Here is an 18461-nt window from a genome sequence, read left to right as displayed (position 1 = left end):
ATTTGCTTTAAGGGCCAAACACATTCATAAATAGTCTTAGAATCCCTGAAGAATGTCTTGGCAGGGCTCTGCATAGCAAATAAGGTGAGGTAGGCCAGGGCCTGGCTCTCCACCCGGCCACCCCTCAGTTTATGGAGTTGGACAAACTATCTAATCTCCTGGCACCTTAGTTTTGTAGCCTGTGGTCTGGTGATGAGAGTTGTTTAAATCCAGGCATTTTGGTTGCCAGGGCAGAAACAAATCAAGTCAGAGCAAGGGCAAAAAGAAATGATTCACTACAAAATGACAGGGGTTTCTCTGAAATAAACTATGTCTTATTTCACAAGCTGGCAAGGGTGGAAGAGAAAGAGGCATCTCAGAAGGTGGAGCTCCATCTTATGGGCAAATAGATGACCTACCCTATCCCACCCCCCAGGTTGCATTCAATTCTGGGCTCATTTTTATCTTGAAATCCACCTTGTTGAGTTCTACATTGCAGCAAACAAAAGGTCAAGTTGATAGGATGGGCCCAAAGGACTGTGTCTTAGGGTTTCTATTGCTGTAAAGAGACACCATAACCATGGTAATTCTTTTTTTTTTCCTCCTGTTTTTTGAGACAGGGTTACTTTGTGTAGCCCTGGCCATCTTGGAGATGTAGACCAGGCTAGCCTCAATCTCATAGAGATCTGCCTGCCTCTGCCTCCCAAGTCCTGGGATCAAAGGTGGGTGACACCACCACCTGGCTTCCTGGCAACTCTTATAAAGAAAAGAATTTGATTGTGGTGGTTCACTTACAGTTCAGAGATTTAGTCCATCATCATGATGACATCATACAAGCAGACATGGCTCTAGAGCAGGAGCTAAGGAGCTGTATATCTTGACTCACAGGCAACTTCCAGGAAATGGTCTGAAATACTGGGCATAGCTTGAGCATATATGAGCCCTCAAAGCCTGCCCCCACAGTGACACACTTCCACCAACAAGGCCACACCTACTCCAACAAAGCCACACCTCCTAATAGTGCCACTCCTTTTGGGGGTCATTTTCTTTCAAACCACCACAGACAGAAAGGATATAATGTATGTTTTTAAATGTCCATGTTCCCCTGTTCTGGGACAAGCACAGTGGTCATGATGTTGCCCTCAGAGCAACCAGTATCAAAGTTATCCAGGTCCAAGGATCCATGAAGAAGCCTGTTCTGCCAGAGGTTTCCACCCAGCACCCAAGAGCCCCATGCCAACTTCCTTAGCAATGGCACTGCTCAGCTGAGACCTTTTTTTGCCTGAAGCTTTTAGAGATGCACAGAACCTTCTAGAATAAGAAAGCTTATAACACAGTGCTATGAGAGAGCTAAAAGGGTAACTGTGGCAGGGTTGCCTTGTAGGTTTTTCCATTCTGGATGCCCTAGTCTACTTGGGGCATGGTAACAAAGTTTCATAGACTGGGCATCCTGTAGACAACAATAATCCATTCCTTACCTTCCTTAAAGGTTGTAGAGTCCAAGATTAAGGCACCAGCAGATTCAATGTATAGTGAGGGCTTGCTTCCTGCCTCTTAGGTGCCATGGCTGGTGAGGATAGGGTGGAGGCCAGTCCTGAGCCCACACAGTCATTTCTTTCATGCCCTCCTGCCAGATCCATATCTTAGCAGGTTGTCACCAAAATGTGGACACTTTTATTTGATGCCCTCAAGAGAACCCCCTTTTCCCCCTATAAAAGTCTTACTTGCATTTGTGGAACAGTGACTGGGCATCACAGCCATGGCCCATCCCGAATTCAGTGTACAGAGGCATACTGGAATCCTCAGAAGCATGAGATGTGGGGTCAGAATTTGTGAGCAGGCTTTGGTAACTAAGAAGCATGAGGTCTTTTCACTGTGTTGACAGCTTCCCTCAGTCAGCGTAGGGGAAGTCAGCGAGGAAGGAAAACCAACCCCTTTCATCAGCATAGATGTTGAATCCAACTCTTACTGACATGTATAGCCCCGATTATCATGTGGTGGGCTTTCCAGGCAGTGTCTGTGTCTGATCCCCTGAGCAGCTAATATTATCTGATGACTTACTGCACAGTTGTAAGTGCATTGGACTTGTTACTGTGAATAGATGCGTTCTTTTCCATAGGCCACTCAGTCACTGTCATTTGCATGTAGGGCAATCTCCCTTTATCTGTAGTTTCAGTTATCCGCGGTCAACCATGTTCTGAAAACATTAAATGGAAAATGTCACAGAAAGACTGTTCATAGGTTGTCAACTGTATGTTTGTCCGAGTAATGAGATTAAAATCTCATGCTGGCATGGGACTCATCTCTTTGTCTAGTGTGTCCACACTGTATATGCTACCTGCCCATTGCTCACTTACTGGTCATCTCAGTTATCAGATGAATGAGGGTATCTCAGTGTGTTAAGTAACCCTTATTTTACTTAATTGGCCTCAAAGCACATGAGCAGTGGTGGCTACCTGCTGGGGTTGTTCCACTTTATTCTTATAGTTGAATTCTTCAAATTGATTGTTTAATATTAGCTGTTATTTTTGTTATTAGTTATTGTTGCCCATCTCTTACTGTGTCTAATTTAGACATTAAACTGTCACAGGTGTATATTTATAAGAAAACTATAATACCACGTTTATATAGGGGTTGACAATCTCTGAAATTTCCCACAACCTCTGGACATCTAGGAATGTACCCTCTAGATCAGTGAAAGACAATTTTCCTCAAGTCAGTGTTGTATATCTTTCCTAGAAGAAGCTCTAAGAATAAGAAATTGTACTTTATAGAAGTACAAACTCCTGGGATCTAACAAAACTATGTAATTAAGAATTAATCAGGAGAGGGGCCTTGAAATTTGCTATTTTAATGAGCTTCTTGGGAGACTCCAGAAAGTACATGAAGCATCAGCTTTCAAGAAGCTGGGTGGTTAAGCACACCCCCCACTCCCCCAACAATGTTTTTCAGCTTGGCAATGGTGAGGGAAACCTTGTCTTTGCTGGTGCTCTGGGTTGGACCTGAAAGTCCACCATCTGGGACATTGTACATGCAGTTTGCCTTAAAGTTTAACACCAGTTTACATTATGTAATGTCAGCTTCCACTCTTGTTTGGTTAGCTATACACATTTGGCTTCATGATCGGAACTAAAAGCCAACTGTCCTTTTTCATTCCTCTGGAAAGTCTGTTACAAATCAATTAGTTGCCTTTGTTACTGTGTCAAAAGTACTGGGCAAAAGCAACAGCAAGAATCAAGGGTTTCTTTTGGCTCACAGTTTGAAGGTCCAGTCCATCACAGTGGGGAAGTGTTGGGGCAGGAACGGGAGGCAGCTGGTCACATTGCATCTACAATCAGGAAGCAGAGAGAGATGAACACTGGTGCTCAGTCTGTCTTCTCCTTTTCATTCAGCCTGGTCCCCTAACCCAGGGAATGGTACTGCTCACAATGAGTGTGGCTCTTCCCACCTCTACTAGAAAATCTAGAAAAGCTCTTACAGACATGCCAGAACTGTGTCCCCAGGTGATTCTATCAAGTTAACTGTCCATATGAACCATCGTAAGGGATTGACAATGTTTTTCATTCTATTTGTTAGCTTTATTTGTTTATTTTGGAGGTGTGCTTGTATATGATGTGTGTGAGTGTGTGTGTGTATATGTGTGTGTGTGTGTGTGTGTGTGTGTGTGTGTGTGCATGCACACCATACATACACATGCAGAGGCCAGAGGAGAATGTTGGTGGTCCTGCCTTCTCACTCCCTGCCTTATTTCTTTGAGACAGGATTTCTTACTAAGCCCAGCAGCCATTAAGCTGGCTGGTGGGTACCTGGAACCTGAATTTGGTCCTTCTTATACAGAAAGCATTTGTACTCACTGGAAAATCTTCCTACCTTTTGTTCTGACTGTTTTGAACTTTTCAAGAAGTTTGGTCAGTATTTCAGCAGTAGGCTTAAGTTCTGGGAATGCTTGCATATAGATCTACTATTCCTAATGGGCATTTTAATTGCACTGGATAGTGACAGCGGCCAAGATGACTGTGGAATGCAATGCTCAGAAATAAGTTTTCAGGACCCTCTGAAAACAAGTATAATGTATAGTGTTGCAGAATGTGGTGGGGACCGTGGTGGACAGGAAGCAGACTTGTCTTTCATGCTTGGCCACAGAGGAGATAACCCATGGTTCTGATGAGAGTTATACCCTTCTCTGTTCCCCACATATGCACCTAGCCACCTGTAAACATGCTGAAACATAACAGGACCATTTATTTTTCCTCATTACCATATTTAGCCTCTTGCCTCAGGCTTTTTGCTCTCCATAAGCCTGGAAGTGACCTAAATCCCACTGTGAGCTCCAAAATGAAGAAAACTCTCCCATAATTCGCTGCCTAACTGAATATGTGAAAAATGCAACATGTCATTTTATTATTAAATTTAGTCCTCAAGAACTCATTAGAACACTTGAAAATAATTTATAGGCTGGATTTTCTCATTCTGAAAGGATTCTTGAGTGTGCACAAGGGATGAGAGATCATTGCCAATAGTTAATTAAATGAGTGACTTAGAGGTTCATCATTTCAAATGCAAAATTACAGAAATCCTTTCAAGATGCGTTTGGAGCAAAAAGTAAAGATTTGTATGTGAAATGTGGATTTGTTTTAATATGTTTGACATGAAATGGGGTGCCCCCCCCCATTTACACTTAAAGACATACTCACAGAGTTTCCCATAATGCAATGCTGTTGAACAGGCCACAGGGTTGCAGGAAAATGACATGCTTTGTCCTTAATGGTTTTGAAGACAGTGTAAGACCTTCAGGGATACCTTCAGTGATGTGTGTAGCTGAGGTTTTCTCCAGTCCTGCCTGGCCTCTTGGGCTTTTAACTCTGCATTTGGCTCTGTGTTTCTTATTTAATAAGACTGTTACATCTACAGATGTGACCATCTTGGGAGGGCATAATCCCCTCTTTCTACTTCAAATATGTCCTAAAGGGATTTGAAAGGTCAGATCTACTCTGCCTGAACTCAGGGGAAGCAGTGCAGAGCTGCTGCATGTGGTTGTGTTGGATGTACCCTTTATAAGGTACTAACTACATAGCAAGAGGCAGTCACGTGGAGAGACCCCTCTCCCCAATTTGAATGCTCTGACAATGTTTTAGCAGATGATTTTCATGTGTTCTGGTCTAAGGAACTCAGTGCGCTACACTTGGATAACTGGAAATGAGGTTTGGGAGAAAGACATGTTATTCCTCTTTCACGGTAACGCATGCCTGAGATGTGGGGAGGACCCTTTATCTTGGTTTCTGAGGTTTCAGTACGTGGTCAGCAGGCCTCCTTGCTTTGGGCCTGTGACGGCACAGTGCATCATGGTGGGAGTACCTAGTGGAGGTGATCTGTTCACTTCATGGTGGTTGGAAGGCAAGAATGGGGGACTAGCAGGGAGGAGGAGAAGGAGAAAAAGGAGAGTCCAAGGTCTCAATACTCCCTTAAGGACATGACCCTAGTGCCCTAACTTTCTTCTATGAGGCCCATCTCTTGAAGACTCCACCATTTCCCAGCAGGGTGTGGGCTGCAGATCAAGCCTTCCCCTCATAGGCCTGTTGGGGCACCAGTGTCGAAGCTGTAACAGAGCAGTCTGAAGGCACTATCTAGGCTCTGGCCTGTCAGAGAGTACTGTCCCCCTCGTCTGTCATTTCAATATCTCCTCTAAGTGTGGGATCTTGACTGGAAGGGAGCTATTCGTCCAGGTACATAGTTGTTCTCAAAGCCAGAGGGCCTGGGATTTCTACACGTGTTTCCACCTGCCTCTGGCTTTCTAACACCAGCAGGCTGGCTTGCTTCCTGTTCTGGCATTTTCCCTAAGCTCCCAATGGGCTCCACTGGCAATCAATCAAACCTCACCAATACAAACTCTCCCACCAGGTCTCCAGAGAAGAATGATGGGACAGTGGATAGCCTTCTTCTTTTCCTGGGAGCGTCTGCTTCTCCATTCATATCAGGAACTCTATTCTTGCCAACCTATTTTGGTTCCTGTCCCTTAGCGACAGCAAGGCCCACCAAGAGGATCTGTCTCAGCTGTAGCTGGCACAGTCACCCTGTCTATGAGCAGCTGTTTTTCCGACCTTCTCCCTCACCCTACCCCCACCTCCTTAGGGATTGCAACTCGAGGCTAGACTGCTCAGGTCACTCAGATACCAGTGAGCCTTGCTGTTACATGTGTTGGCCATGGGTGCCCCCACTGGCTAGGCCCAGGGTGGATGTTCCAGTTGTCTGTTTTCTCTGCTGAGCTCAGAGTTTCTTGCAATTCAGGATTAGAGGGTGGGCTTTCTGCTTCCTGGAATTCTCTTCAACTTTTTCTCATGAGCCTCTTTGGAAAAAGCAGATTGCTCACAATCTGATTCCTGAGGCGGATGAACAGATTTTGACATGTTCTTTCTTCCTGGTCCTCACAAGTGTTCAGTGGGAGCAAAATCCTTTGAACCACACCAGTGTCATGGCCATATAAAGGGTAGCTGCTGCGTTCATTTGAGCCGGTGTTTTCCAACACGTGCTGACTGAAGCTGTCAGCCCCAGAGGGTGCTCTGTGAGAAGTGTGCGCTGTTCCTCTAAGCGGCCCAGTGAGAGGAGTTCTTGGTTCTTACTCTGTACAGGGACAGAGGCTTCACCAGACTTCTGGGCTGTTTCACAACAAACTGCAGCTGCACTGGCTTTGGTAAACTGAGAGACACACTGTACATAATTAGCAGGGAGATTGTTAGCATTTCCAGCCAAATCTTGTGCTCTTTCAGAGAGTTATCCATTATCTCTTAGGTTTACTCTCAGCTTCTAGTCTTATTCTGTAGAGCTGTTCATGCTTGTCTTTTTAAGGGGTTCGGGAAGGTAAACCATGTTTTCTACCTATGGCTGTGTTCTGATGGCTCCTGTGACACCTGTGAGTTCTAGGCAGAGCAGTTGCCCTGCAAGACCTCCCAGAGGTGGGAGAGGATCAGATTCTGGACACCCAGTGCACTACTCTGCTCAGTTCCTAGCTGAGCGGGCAGGGCAGCAAGAGAGACTGGCCAGATCAAGCTGGAAAGTGAAGAAATGGGCAGCCAGCAGTGGGGAGAACTTGTCACCAGTGGTCATTGGGGGCCTGGTAGGGTGTTTCCAAGTTCTTGGCCTCTTACTCAAGAAATTGAAATAAAGACTCAAACAGATTTACCAAGTAGCAAGAAAACTATTTAATATTACAGATCAGAGAGAAATATGCTATTAAGAACAATAGTGGGCCACAGGAGTGGGGGACAGTACTGGAGTGGCCTGGTTATTGTTTGAGGCCTTTGTAGACTTCAAGAGAAGTAGGGACATAGCACAGGCTCTTCATTTTTCCCCCTCAAAACTATTTATTTGTTTGTTTGTTTAGTGTGTGTGTGTGTGTGTGTGTGTGTGTGTGTGTGTGTGTGTGTGTGTGTGTGTGTGTGTGTGTGTGTGTGTGTGTGTGTGTGTGTGTGTGTGTGTGTGTGTGTGTGTGTGTGTGTGTGTGTGTGTGTGTGTGTGTGTGTGTGTGTGTGTGTGTGTGTGTGTGTGTGTGTGTGTGTAGCTTAGAGGAGAACTTGTAGGAGCCAGTTCTCTCCTTCCACTATGTGGGATCTGGAGACTGAACCTGGGTCTTTCGGGCTGGTGACATGCTCCTTTACCCACTAAGCCATCTGGCCAGCTCATTCACTGTTTTGATAGTCAGGCTTAAATTATAGAAGCCTTTGTTCACTGTGCGTTTTTTATCCCATGATAATCTGATGCTTTTTCTCTTTCTTTTTATTTATACTGTGTGTCTTTTATATCATTTATTTTGATCTCATTCATTTCCCCATCCCTTCTCATTGGTCCTCTGCCCTGTACCCCACCCCCCCCCCCTGATAAAATAAAACAAAGTTTAAGAGAATAAAGGAAGGGAAAAAGGGAAAAATATTAAAAATCTCGTCATGGAAGCTGCAGTGTGACACAGTGAGTCACACAGTAAACCCCTTTGTCCATGTATTTTTATTTGCAATAGTTCACCGCAAGTCATTGGTCTGGTTCGAGGCCTCTGGTTTCTATTACACTATCGATGTGGGGCCCTCACTGGGGCTCCTCTTGGATATCCTGTTGTTGCCCTGTGTTGGGGAGATCCTGCTGTTTTGGGTCTGTGGGTCAGCTTCCCTCATGTACTCCTGTAGATCATAGTTGGGGTACATGTTGGGGTGGTCCAAGTCATAACCCTGGTTCTGGGCCTGGGCAGTTGTAGGGTTGGTCCACCTGCCAGTTTTCCCCTGTCCTCACCACCAGGGGGAGCTCTCCAGCATTGCCCCCTGCTACTTCACCTCCTGCAGCAATGAGTGATGGGTGGAGCCAGTTCTCCTGCCTTCACGCCCTCAGGGCTGGCTCTCCCACAGCCAGATCTATTGTGTTGCCCTGTCGGGGTACAGAGACCACTTTCCCGAGTGCTGCAGCTGGTGAAGGGCTGGGACAGCCCTCCCACTCTTTGGCCCCGTGGCCAGCTCCTCCTCTTGTCTCAGGCATTGATGGGTGGGAGGGGAGGGGGGCATTTCCCCTCCCACCATGCTGCCATATATCAGATTAGTAATGGGGACAGCTTTCCCTTGCTCACAACAGCAGAGCTGGGTCACCCTCACCTCAGACCACCAGACCAATGCTGCTGTGCGGTCTAGGTGAGGAGCAGGGCCCACTTTCCTGAGGGCTGCAGCTGGTAAGGGGGAGGGTCAGCTCTCTTGTCTGTTGTAGGCGATAAGGGGTGTGGAGTAAGGGGGGACAACTCTTCCCCATCAACACCGATGCTTGACAGATGAGTCGTGAGAACTGCTCTCCCATGCTTACAACTTTGGGACTGGCTCACCTACACCTCCGCCAACAGGGTTGACTCTATTGTACTGTCCTGGTGAGGTGCAGGGCCTGCTCTCCCAAGTGTTGCCGCTGGTGGGGGATGGGGACAGCTCTCCTGCTTTTGTGATCTCAGGGCCAGTTCTCCCACTTGCCTCAGATGTTGATGGTGGTAGTGGGGAGATAAATCTGTTTTTAAATCACATTCATGATCAGTTATGTATAGGCATAAGATGGTAAGTAGGGATGTTTTTTAACCATTAAAAAAATCACTCAGAATATAACATTTGTCTTACTGAGCATGCACCCCAAATCAATCTAGGCAGGATTGACCCCTTACATTTATGGACATGTTCTGAAGTATATTTGAATAGAAACTATCCATGAAAAAAGGAGATTTTGGTAGTTATTAAGGGGAAGAGAAGCTTATTCCACTCTTCAGAGAGGAGTGCATACAATTCAATGCGGGTTGGGGTTCTAGGTTGCTAACAGGTTGTTAGGTGCATTGTTCAGAGAGGGTATATGAATAGTACATACAGCAAGGGTCTCAGGCTGCTAAGTACATTATTAAATGAAGGCTATGTGCATAGCTCAAACCAAGTGGAGTCTTATGTTTCTAAATTATTCCCTATGCTTTCCTGTCTCAAACTGGTATCTTCCATGTGCCCAAAGTGCATTTCTTCCAGTCCTCTGGCCTGAGGGCGGACCCCTATATACTATTTATAGACTCCTCTTTTCTCCAGACTTATTTTAAGGTTGGATAGTTGCAAATTCTGCAAATGTATGGCAGAAGAGAATGTGGCCAGGCATTTATTTCTCTCCTGACAGGTTTCTATCAGCTGGCAACATGCCTTTCCAAAGGTTCTGGATTCTAGTTATAGATATTCGGGTGAGAGAATATAGCTTATCTGGTACCTGCTGGGGGGTCGGGGGGGGATAATGGGCTTTCCACTGTACTTTTCTTCACCTTGCATACCTGTGTAGACAGTATCTGTACAAAACTTTCTTAAGATTACTCAAATGGAGTGGATCATCTCTTCCTGGTGGGACCTCCACCAAGAGAAAGCATAAATGACATGTACAAGAATCTGAAGCTGCAGGATTGAAGGAAGCCCCATCAGAAGAGCAGTTTTCTGCATCAGAGGAGTGAGCCTGAGGTTGGAAGTGATGGAGGAGGGGGCAGAAGTGCTCCTCACTGTTGCTGATGGTCCCAGAATCAGGGCTTCCCAGGAACCATTCCAACTGGTCCCCTCTGAGCGAGGGGATGTTATTCTATTTCACAGGTAGAAAGGCTGAGTTTACTGAGTACAAATGACTTAGCCAAGTTCATAAAACCAGGAAGGGGTGGAGTTGGAAGAGGACTAGGGGTCCTGCCTATCCTTGCCAAGGCATTTGGACATGACTGAGCATGAGGTGTTTACATGCTCTTTTGCCCTCACAACACTATGTTTTAGTGTCCACAAAAAAGTCATTGGCCTTTCCATCAGTTGCTTTCCTTACAATGCTGACTTGTTAAACACAACCTTTCTTAAAGATAATATTAGAGCAGAACTAATGTGGGCTGACCTTTCCTGATACTTACTGGCAAAACTGAACCCAATCCCAAGGGACAGAAGAAACCATGAAAGGTAGGCAGTCTCTTGATGGGCATTTATTTTCCCAGAGCCTACATGGAGATGTTTGCGTGGTAACTTGGTCTGGCTTCAAGAGAAACAGCAGCTTGAGACACTTATAGGACATAGGTCAGAGTCACGTGATGGAATAAGGGTTCAGGTGGGAAGTATTGCTCCATCCATGGACTTCCAAACTTAGTATGGCAACTGTGTCTCACTCCCAGAGGGACCTCCTGAGACCCTGAAGGTTTGGGGCTCTGAATGTCTACACATGGCCCTGCTCAGGGAATTAACTTGTAGAAATTGGAGAGTTTGGGCCTTTAGGGATATTTGGTCTTAATGTCTAAGGAGCAGCACCCTCTGACAGAGAGTTGAACATGAGCCTCAGTTAGGGACCAGATACAGACATGGTGCATTTCTTTCATGAAGTCATTGGGCTGATCAGCAGGATGAAAGGTGGAAACTTCTTGCTTCTAGTACAAGTACATAGAATAAACGAAAAGGCAACAATAACAAAAAAATCTTTTGATTTAATATAGGAAGGGGCTTGTGTTCCATCCATGCAAGTGAAAGGCATGAGAACTCTCAGGAAACACCCAGACTAATTAGCTACAGCTGGCCCCATCTAGCACACTTGGACTTGCCTTCTGGCCAGAGAGGCACAGCTATGGGGCAGGTAAATCTTCCAAGTGCCTGTGTGGCTATAGTGGCACTGGGAGGTCCTGGCTGCTTCACTGAGCCAGAGGATGTTCAGCCAGACGACGATGGGTCTCTTTCGGTTGGATAATTCTTTAAAAAAAAATAGTTCTTCAGAGTTGCAGATATCTGAAAGCTGTTACTAGAGAGCCACTAGGCTCTCTGCTGGGCCTGTTGAGGGGGGCAGGAATTGGTAGATGACAGTCTGCGATAATGCTAAGGAACAGACTATACAGTTTCTTCTCTGAATTCTTTTGCCCTGTGAACTTCAGTGCCCTTGAGTCACACCGTCTGTGAGCTGTGCTGTGAATAAAATATAGTTTGTTGAGTTCCCGTTTGATGGATAATAAGGTTGCTTCTGTTTTGGCTTTCTTTCTCTCCCAGGATAGCACTGGAATAGACACCTTTGAACGTGCATTCAAGTTTCTCTAGAGAGTTCCCCAGGGGTGGGTTTGCTGGATGATAGAACATGATTGATTCTACCAAAAACTCTCAGATAACTGTATAATCCTGCTGACAGTGTTTGAGATTCTGTTTTCCCACAAACTCCAACACTTGGTGTTAGAATTCTGCCCTCACTCCAGCTACATGACTGCACATGCGCAGTTCAGGAGTTAAGCAAAGGGTCATCAGTGTGTGCTGGCGACTATGTGCGTGGGGCATGGTCACGCAATCAGCACATGCGTGGTATAGCTCCCTAAGACGGCTTCACTGGGAGCCCTTAAAAAGCCAGATGCAGACCCTACCCTCTCTCTCTGCTCTGATCTCTCTTCCCTCACCTCACCATCTTCCTCTCTCTTTCTTCTCCAGGCCTGGTCCTTTTGTCCCTCCTCTACTTCCTCCTAATAAAGCTCTCCACTACTAAGCAACCAGGTTCTTGTCGTGACCGTGACCTTTCCACCAGTAACCAGCACAGCTTGTCATTCATTTCACTTGGTACTCTCTCTCCTCCCTCCCAACTCTCTCGCACACTCTTTTTCTCCACTCCCCTCCTTCTCTCCTCTCTCACTCTCTTCCTCCTCCCCCTCCCCCCACCCCTTTATTTTGCTATTTATTTCATGGATGTGGAATATTATCTGACTGCTATCCTACGTTACTATATGTTTTCAGATGGACCAATCAGTCTGTTTCTTGTGCACTACACGGGTCGTTTCGGATGTTCTTACTGCTTTACAGTATTTTATTGAGGTTGATGAATCCTTCAGCACACATTACAAATATCTTTTCTAAATCTACAGCTTGCCCTCTTTCTATGGACTTTTGGCAGGATTGGAAATATTTGTAATTTGTAATGCCACTAAATTGATCACATTTCCTTTGTGTTTAAATGGATGCATATTCTTCCCTTGTTCCCTCAAAGTCTCAATGTAGTCATCCATGGAAATAAATCACTGATGCTGTTCTGTCAAATTAGGCCTTGAATGAAGGAGTTTAGGTAGGAAGTGGGTTCATAGCACACGGGGGACAGACACTGAGGTCTCTGAGGCTCTACTGAAGCTGAGTCCACTATGAAACCTGAGAACCAGGAGCAGATGTTTGCTTTGGGAAAACCCGAACAGTCATGACAGTTGGGGAAGACTGCTGCCTCCCTGGACCCTTCTGTCCTCACAGAGGGGTGGCACAGCCTTATTCAGATGCTAATTTTCTCTGGTCTCTGTTCTTCCCTCACAGTGAGCACCTGTGCACAGTCTTTGTGTTCATTTTAGCGCCCAGGTGTCTCTTCTCTCTCACTTACAGTGTAGACTCCACAGATTTCTAGGGTACCATTCAGAGAAAGATGCTGATAGAATCCAGAAGAGAAGAAAAGCAATTCTTCTACAAATTCAGGAGCCTTTACTGTCCTGAAATGATTTCTCTGCCGGGTGGGAGCCGTCTTGACAGTTCTCCATACCTTTGGACTCTCCAAGCAATTGAGTCTGTTCCAGGTCTCCTGAAGGCATTCATATGCTTTTTAATAGCTTCACTCAGAAGTGCCTGTAAGTCAGAAAATAAAGCAAAATGAAATCAAATCAGATGATTTATCTTTCTCTGTTCTTAGTACACTCTTACAGAAGTCTGAAGGACATAGGACAGCTGTTGCTTGGCCATGCCTTGCTCCTCTGGAGAACTCAGAGCTTAAGTGTTTTTTTGTTTTTTGTTTTTTTTTTTTTTTTGTTTGTTTGTTTTAGTTTCAGCTCCTAGGCAATTTTTAAAAATTATTATTAGAAGACAGTCAGAACCAGGCAGTTCTAACAAAGCACTCAAGCACCAGGGCTGTGAACATGAACTTGGTTTCCCACACAGAGGCACCTTGATCTCTTACTATTCAAAGAGAATAAACCTTGCTTGTTTCAGTTCTGCATGTTTATTTTCTTGGATCTTTGGTCAGTTTTCTGAAGCCAGATTATTTTTCTCTTTCAAGTTAAGTCAGGATCTTTAGAAATCTATGTGCTTTATGTTGCTGGACACTTGGAAATTTTAACAGGGAAGGCTCTTCTACTTTCTCCCACAGCAGAGGCATGAAATGAATATGCAGAAGTGTCAAGATGAGGCATCAAAGGTTCAGTTCCTCATTGCTTTGTAGTTGCCCAGCACCTACAAGGCGAGAGGGACAAAGGACACATGGTTATCTTGATCTTAGCCTTTTAAATATTCTCAGGCGATAAGTCTACTTCTTTTGGGTTGACTAAAGATTCCACACCGAAAAGAGATAATGCTGTAACTGAAGAGGCCTTTCTATAGTTGTGAGAGGATTTTCTTTCCATTTGCAGGGTGCTAGTTCATCTGATCCTCACAGCCTGTCTTATCAGACAGGCTGAAAGGTGTTATTTCACATGTGGGTTTTGAGGTGTAGACAATGCTGAGATGGTATGGGCCCCAGGTCACCCAACACTACTCACGTTTGTAAATGCTTGAAAAAAAAAATGCAGTCATTTTAGTGTGAAAGCTCAATGTTTTGTGTCTATTTTACCTGAAAGTGTGAGTCGTTCCATCAAAACAAAAATGGTTTCAGAATAGACTTAAGATTACTGCTAGAAGGCTCGGGAGTATAGCTCAGTGCCAGAGTTCTTGCCCTCTGTGTCCAAGGTCCTGAATTCAAGCTTTATCACTGGAAGTAAAAAGAAAAGAGGTCAGAGGAGACTGCTGTTAGAAAACCATATTCATATTCATGATCTGGACAGGCTTCCTTTAGAAAGGATTTAAAGTACAAGCTCATATCAGCCCTCTGTTAGAGAGCATCCCCAGACAGCAGGGCCAGACATCAACGGGCTCCGTGAGTGAACACAGACATGTGAAGATACCAAAAAAACGAACCTGAAGACTGCCATGTGCCTGCTAGACATTAACAACGTACAGGAGGCTTGGTTGTTTCCTAGGAGTATGAAGATGCTGCTAATTCAAACATGCATTGATCCTAAATACTCCAGAGGGATTTTTCATACCACAAAATAGTTAAATAGTTGTGGTCCCCCTGCTCCACACTCCATAGGATCTTACTCTTTGTGGTCAGGCTGGCTAGCTCCAAGTTCCTGTCTTCCCACTTCAGCATCCTGAGTACTAGGCCACCATGCCTAGCTTTAAAATAAACTTTTAATTGAAGTATAGTGTGCATATAAAACAGGCTCAGTACATAAGTGTGCATAGTCTACGTGATTTTTACACGCAGCAGCCACTGCTGTGAAGAAACAGGCTTCCTTCCTCATGGCTGCTGCCTCAACCCTGTTCTCCAACCATCCCCAGAGAAGCAGCATCCTGATTTCCGTCACCAGTGATTTCTTTCACCAGGTTGGCACCATGTCTAAGTGGAATACTGGAGTGTCCCTGTGTCTGACTTCTTTACCATGTTACCAATCACTGCTTCCGTTGTTCTACATTATAGAGGTTTACTCATTTTTGTTGTCCTATGGTACAGCACTGTGCTGTGTTGAATAAATATGATGTAATCAGTATGACTCTGCATTCCTCCACGATGAGATGCCGAATCTTCTCCAGCATTGGCAATTCCGTTCTTTTCTGGTAGGATTGTGGGTAGTGATACTATACTGTGGTTTTAGAGTGCAATTCCAAGTAATTTTTATATGCTAATTGGTCCTTTGGGTATCACCTTGTATAAAGTGTGTACCTTTTACATTTTTCCTTTTCTTTGTGGACTTTTAATTTTTAAAAATGATTCACAGGAATTTAAAATATGGAAAGTGCGCATGAATTTCGTTGGATGTGTGCGATGCAAATATCTTCTCCCAGACTGTGAAGGTAAAGGCTTTTGAAGGAGGGCCAAGAATTCAGAACAAAGAATATGGTCCTGTGGACCTCTCTTGGTTCTTAAGAAAGGTGATATTTGGGATCTAGGCAAAGGGACCCAGATCTTGTCACCTTTAAATCTGTTACAACTTTCTTGTAGTAGGATTATACAATCAACTGGGTGTGCCCAAGAAACTTTGATCCCTTCATAATTCATGTTGAAAGTTCATCCCCTTCAGAACCCAGGTGAAAGGATTGAAAAAAGTGGGGGAGTGGGATTTGAAGAGATGATGAGGCCAGCAGGGCTCCCTCCTTGTTAGGAATTTACAACCCATGAAAGATGCTTCAAGGAGCAGGTGGCAAGTTGCTTTTCCATATTTTGCTTTGTGAGGACGTAACAAACTCCTCACCAGGCCAAATATGGGCACTGTACTCTTGGGCATCCCTCCAGAACTATAAGAAATAACATTCTGTTCGATATAAATCGCTCTGTCTTGGGCATTTTGTTTTTAGCATAACAAAATGTACCCAGGCAGACTTTCAGATGGCAGATCATTTAAGATAGATTTTGACAGAGATTGGCAATGGAGGATTACTCTGAGTTAGTGAATGGCACAGAAGGGCTAGCACTATATAGAAATAGCAGAAGGCAAGCAGGGGCATCTTTGGGGAACAGAGAAGAGCTTTAGGAGCACAGAATACCAGAGGCAGTGTGGGGCGAGCTGTTGCAAAGTGAGGCTAAGACTGCTTCCATCTGGAAGCCACTTCTGTGGAGGTCTGCAAACCTTGGCTGAAGAGACAACTTAATGCAGCATGTCCTGTTAACCATTAGGGCTCCTTCTCCCTGGTAGGAGCGTTGCAGCCTCCACAGGCTTCCTACTCTCCTTCCTTGGTCGAGATTTCCATTTGCTCCTGGCATATGGTGCCAGCGCTCGGGTGCCAGCTCACCCAACCGCTCTACTTTCAGCCTTTGTATTAGGGGATTGCAGACACCAGGGGTTTCCTGCCAACAGGAGGTCTAAACCAGAGTGTCTGCTTGAGTGCTGTGCTTGGGACTCATCCCAAGTTCAGGGTAGGGACGGGAATTCCTTTCTGACCTTAGGGCACAATCAGTTTAAATGCTCAGGGTCCTGGAATGTAATTACCCATCTTATCTCAGTTTGCAAAGCTGTAACCATGGCTTATAGTTACAAAAGTGTCTGGTTCTTTACAATCCAGCCAGCGGCCACAGCCTGGTGCCCTCCTGACAGTGATGAATTGGGAAGGGTGGGACCTAGGGAAATCCTTTCCCCTCCCTTCAGTTCTGCCAACTTGGCTTTGAACCCACAGGAGTACTTTTAGACGAAGATTATGCCTGCTTCCCCTCTCTCTCACCCCTGTCTTCTTCATGTGTTGAACATCTACTTGGCACTCTTGTGAGTTTACATTTGTTAGGTTCACGATGACCCACGTTTCCCTACGTGCCCCATTGGCCTTCTGTGTGATTTATCCTTCCTTCTTGAGCTCTTGATGATGAACTTGGCAGCTCTGAACATTTCCTTTGTTCTAAAGTTTGTGGAGAGGCTCTTCCTTTGTTCCTCCCAGGATATAAGTGCTATTATATGTTTTTCTTAAAATGTCGAAAAGGAGATAAGCTAGACCCTTTGAGCTTAATGAGCTCTAAGTGACCTAAGTATTGCAGAACAATATCGCACACATTCCTTTGTTTGGGGCTTCATTCATTCAGGGTGGTGTCTAACACAATTGTTTGTTTAATGGTGTCTATATATCCATGTTAGTGCATTTTCTCTTTCCATGACAAAATACCAGAGAAAGTAATTTGAAATAAGGAAATATTTATTTTAGGTCAAAGTTTCGAAAGTTTTGGTTCAAGTTAGCTAGAGCCATTGTTTTGGGTCTGAGGTAAGGAAGAATATCATGGTTGTGGGAATATTGGACAGTGGTTGCTCACCTTATGGTTGTCAGGAAGCAGACTAATGATATGGTCCCCAAGGGCACAGCCCAAGTGACCTACTTCCTCCAGCTGGGATTCCACAGTTCTATTCCCTCTGAACAGACTACTCAAAATGTGAATCCATCAGTGCATTGAACCATTAGGTCACAGCTCTTATGAAACCACCATCTTTGGAAACACCCCTACAACCTACCCAAAGGCATGCTTCATTAATCTTCTAAGTGTCTCTTAATTCAATCAAGTAGATGTTAAGATTAATCATATCAACATCATAAGTTATATATTCTTTCAAATATTATGAGTAGTGATTGATCAGCCTTGTTAAATCTCATGTTACACTCTGTGGAGTAACATGAGATCACATACTGGGATCTCCAGGAAATGGCTCTTAAAGAAATTTGCCTGTAGGGAGTTTATTCCTTTCTACCTTAGAGGTCAAAGTTGCCTCCATGATCAACACTATGTCAGTCAGGTTTCCATTACTGTAACAAAATACCCATGGGAGTCAACACAGAAAGAAGAGATGTTGGTTCTGGTTTTAGAGGTTTTATTCCATAGTCACTGGACCATATTGCCTTAGGGCCTATGGTGATGCAGCCCACATCAGTGGGAACACATGGCTCAGCAAACTGATCACCTCATGAGAAGTAAAAAAAGGAAAAAGGACAGTGAAGACAATCAGACAGACACCTGACTACTGAAGACACATGAAAGGCCTCAGTCAACATATAAGGGGCCTGGGAACTGAAATAGCTTCACAGAGCCATACCAACATGAGGAAGGACAGACCTTTGACTCTTCCACAGGATCAGTCACTAACTGGGTTCACCTAACAGTGTGGCTCTCTGACTTTGAGTGAGACATCTTTTTTTAAAAAATTTTTACTTATGTATGTATTTTTTCAGGTATGAGTACTCTGTCTGCACACATGCCTGCATTCCAGAGGAGGGCATCAGATTCCATTATAGATGGCCATGAGCCACTGTGTGATTGCTGGGGAATTGAACTCAGGACCTCTGGAAGAGCAGCCAGTGCTCTTAACCACTGAGCCATCTCTCCAGTCTGAGTGAGACATCTCTTATTGAAAGACATCCATGTTTATGAGCTGGAAGCCATCAGCATTCCTGGATGCTGCCAAATGAAGATTCCAGCCATAAAATATCTAA

At 44.7% G+C, this 18461-nt stretch overlaps 1 protein-coding gene across 1 annotated transcript in view; it reads left to right on the top strand.

Moving 5' to 3' along the window:
• The window catches only part of Pgm5 (phosphoglucomutase 5), a 172950-nt gene that overhangs the window by 86170 nt on the left and 68319 nt on the right, over nucleotides 1-18461 (top strand). The gene's annotated exons all lie outside the window — the stretch shown is intronic.

The sequence above is a fragment of the Onychomys torridus genome, chromosome 1 (genome assembly GCF_903995425.1).
Source record: "Onychomys torridus chromosome 1, mOncTor1.1, whole genome shotgun sequence".
NCBI lineage: Eukaryota > Metazoa > Chordata > Mammalia > Rodentia > Cricetidae > Onychomys > Onychomys torridus.
This window is presented reverse-complemented; position numbering and strand designations above follow the sequence as displayed.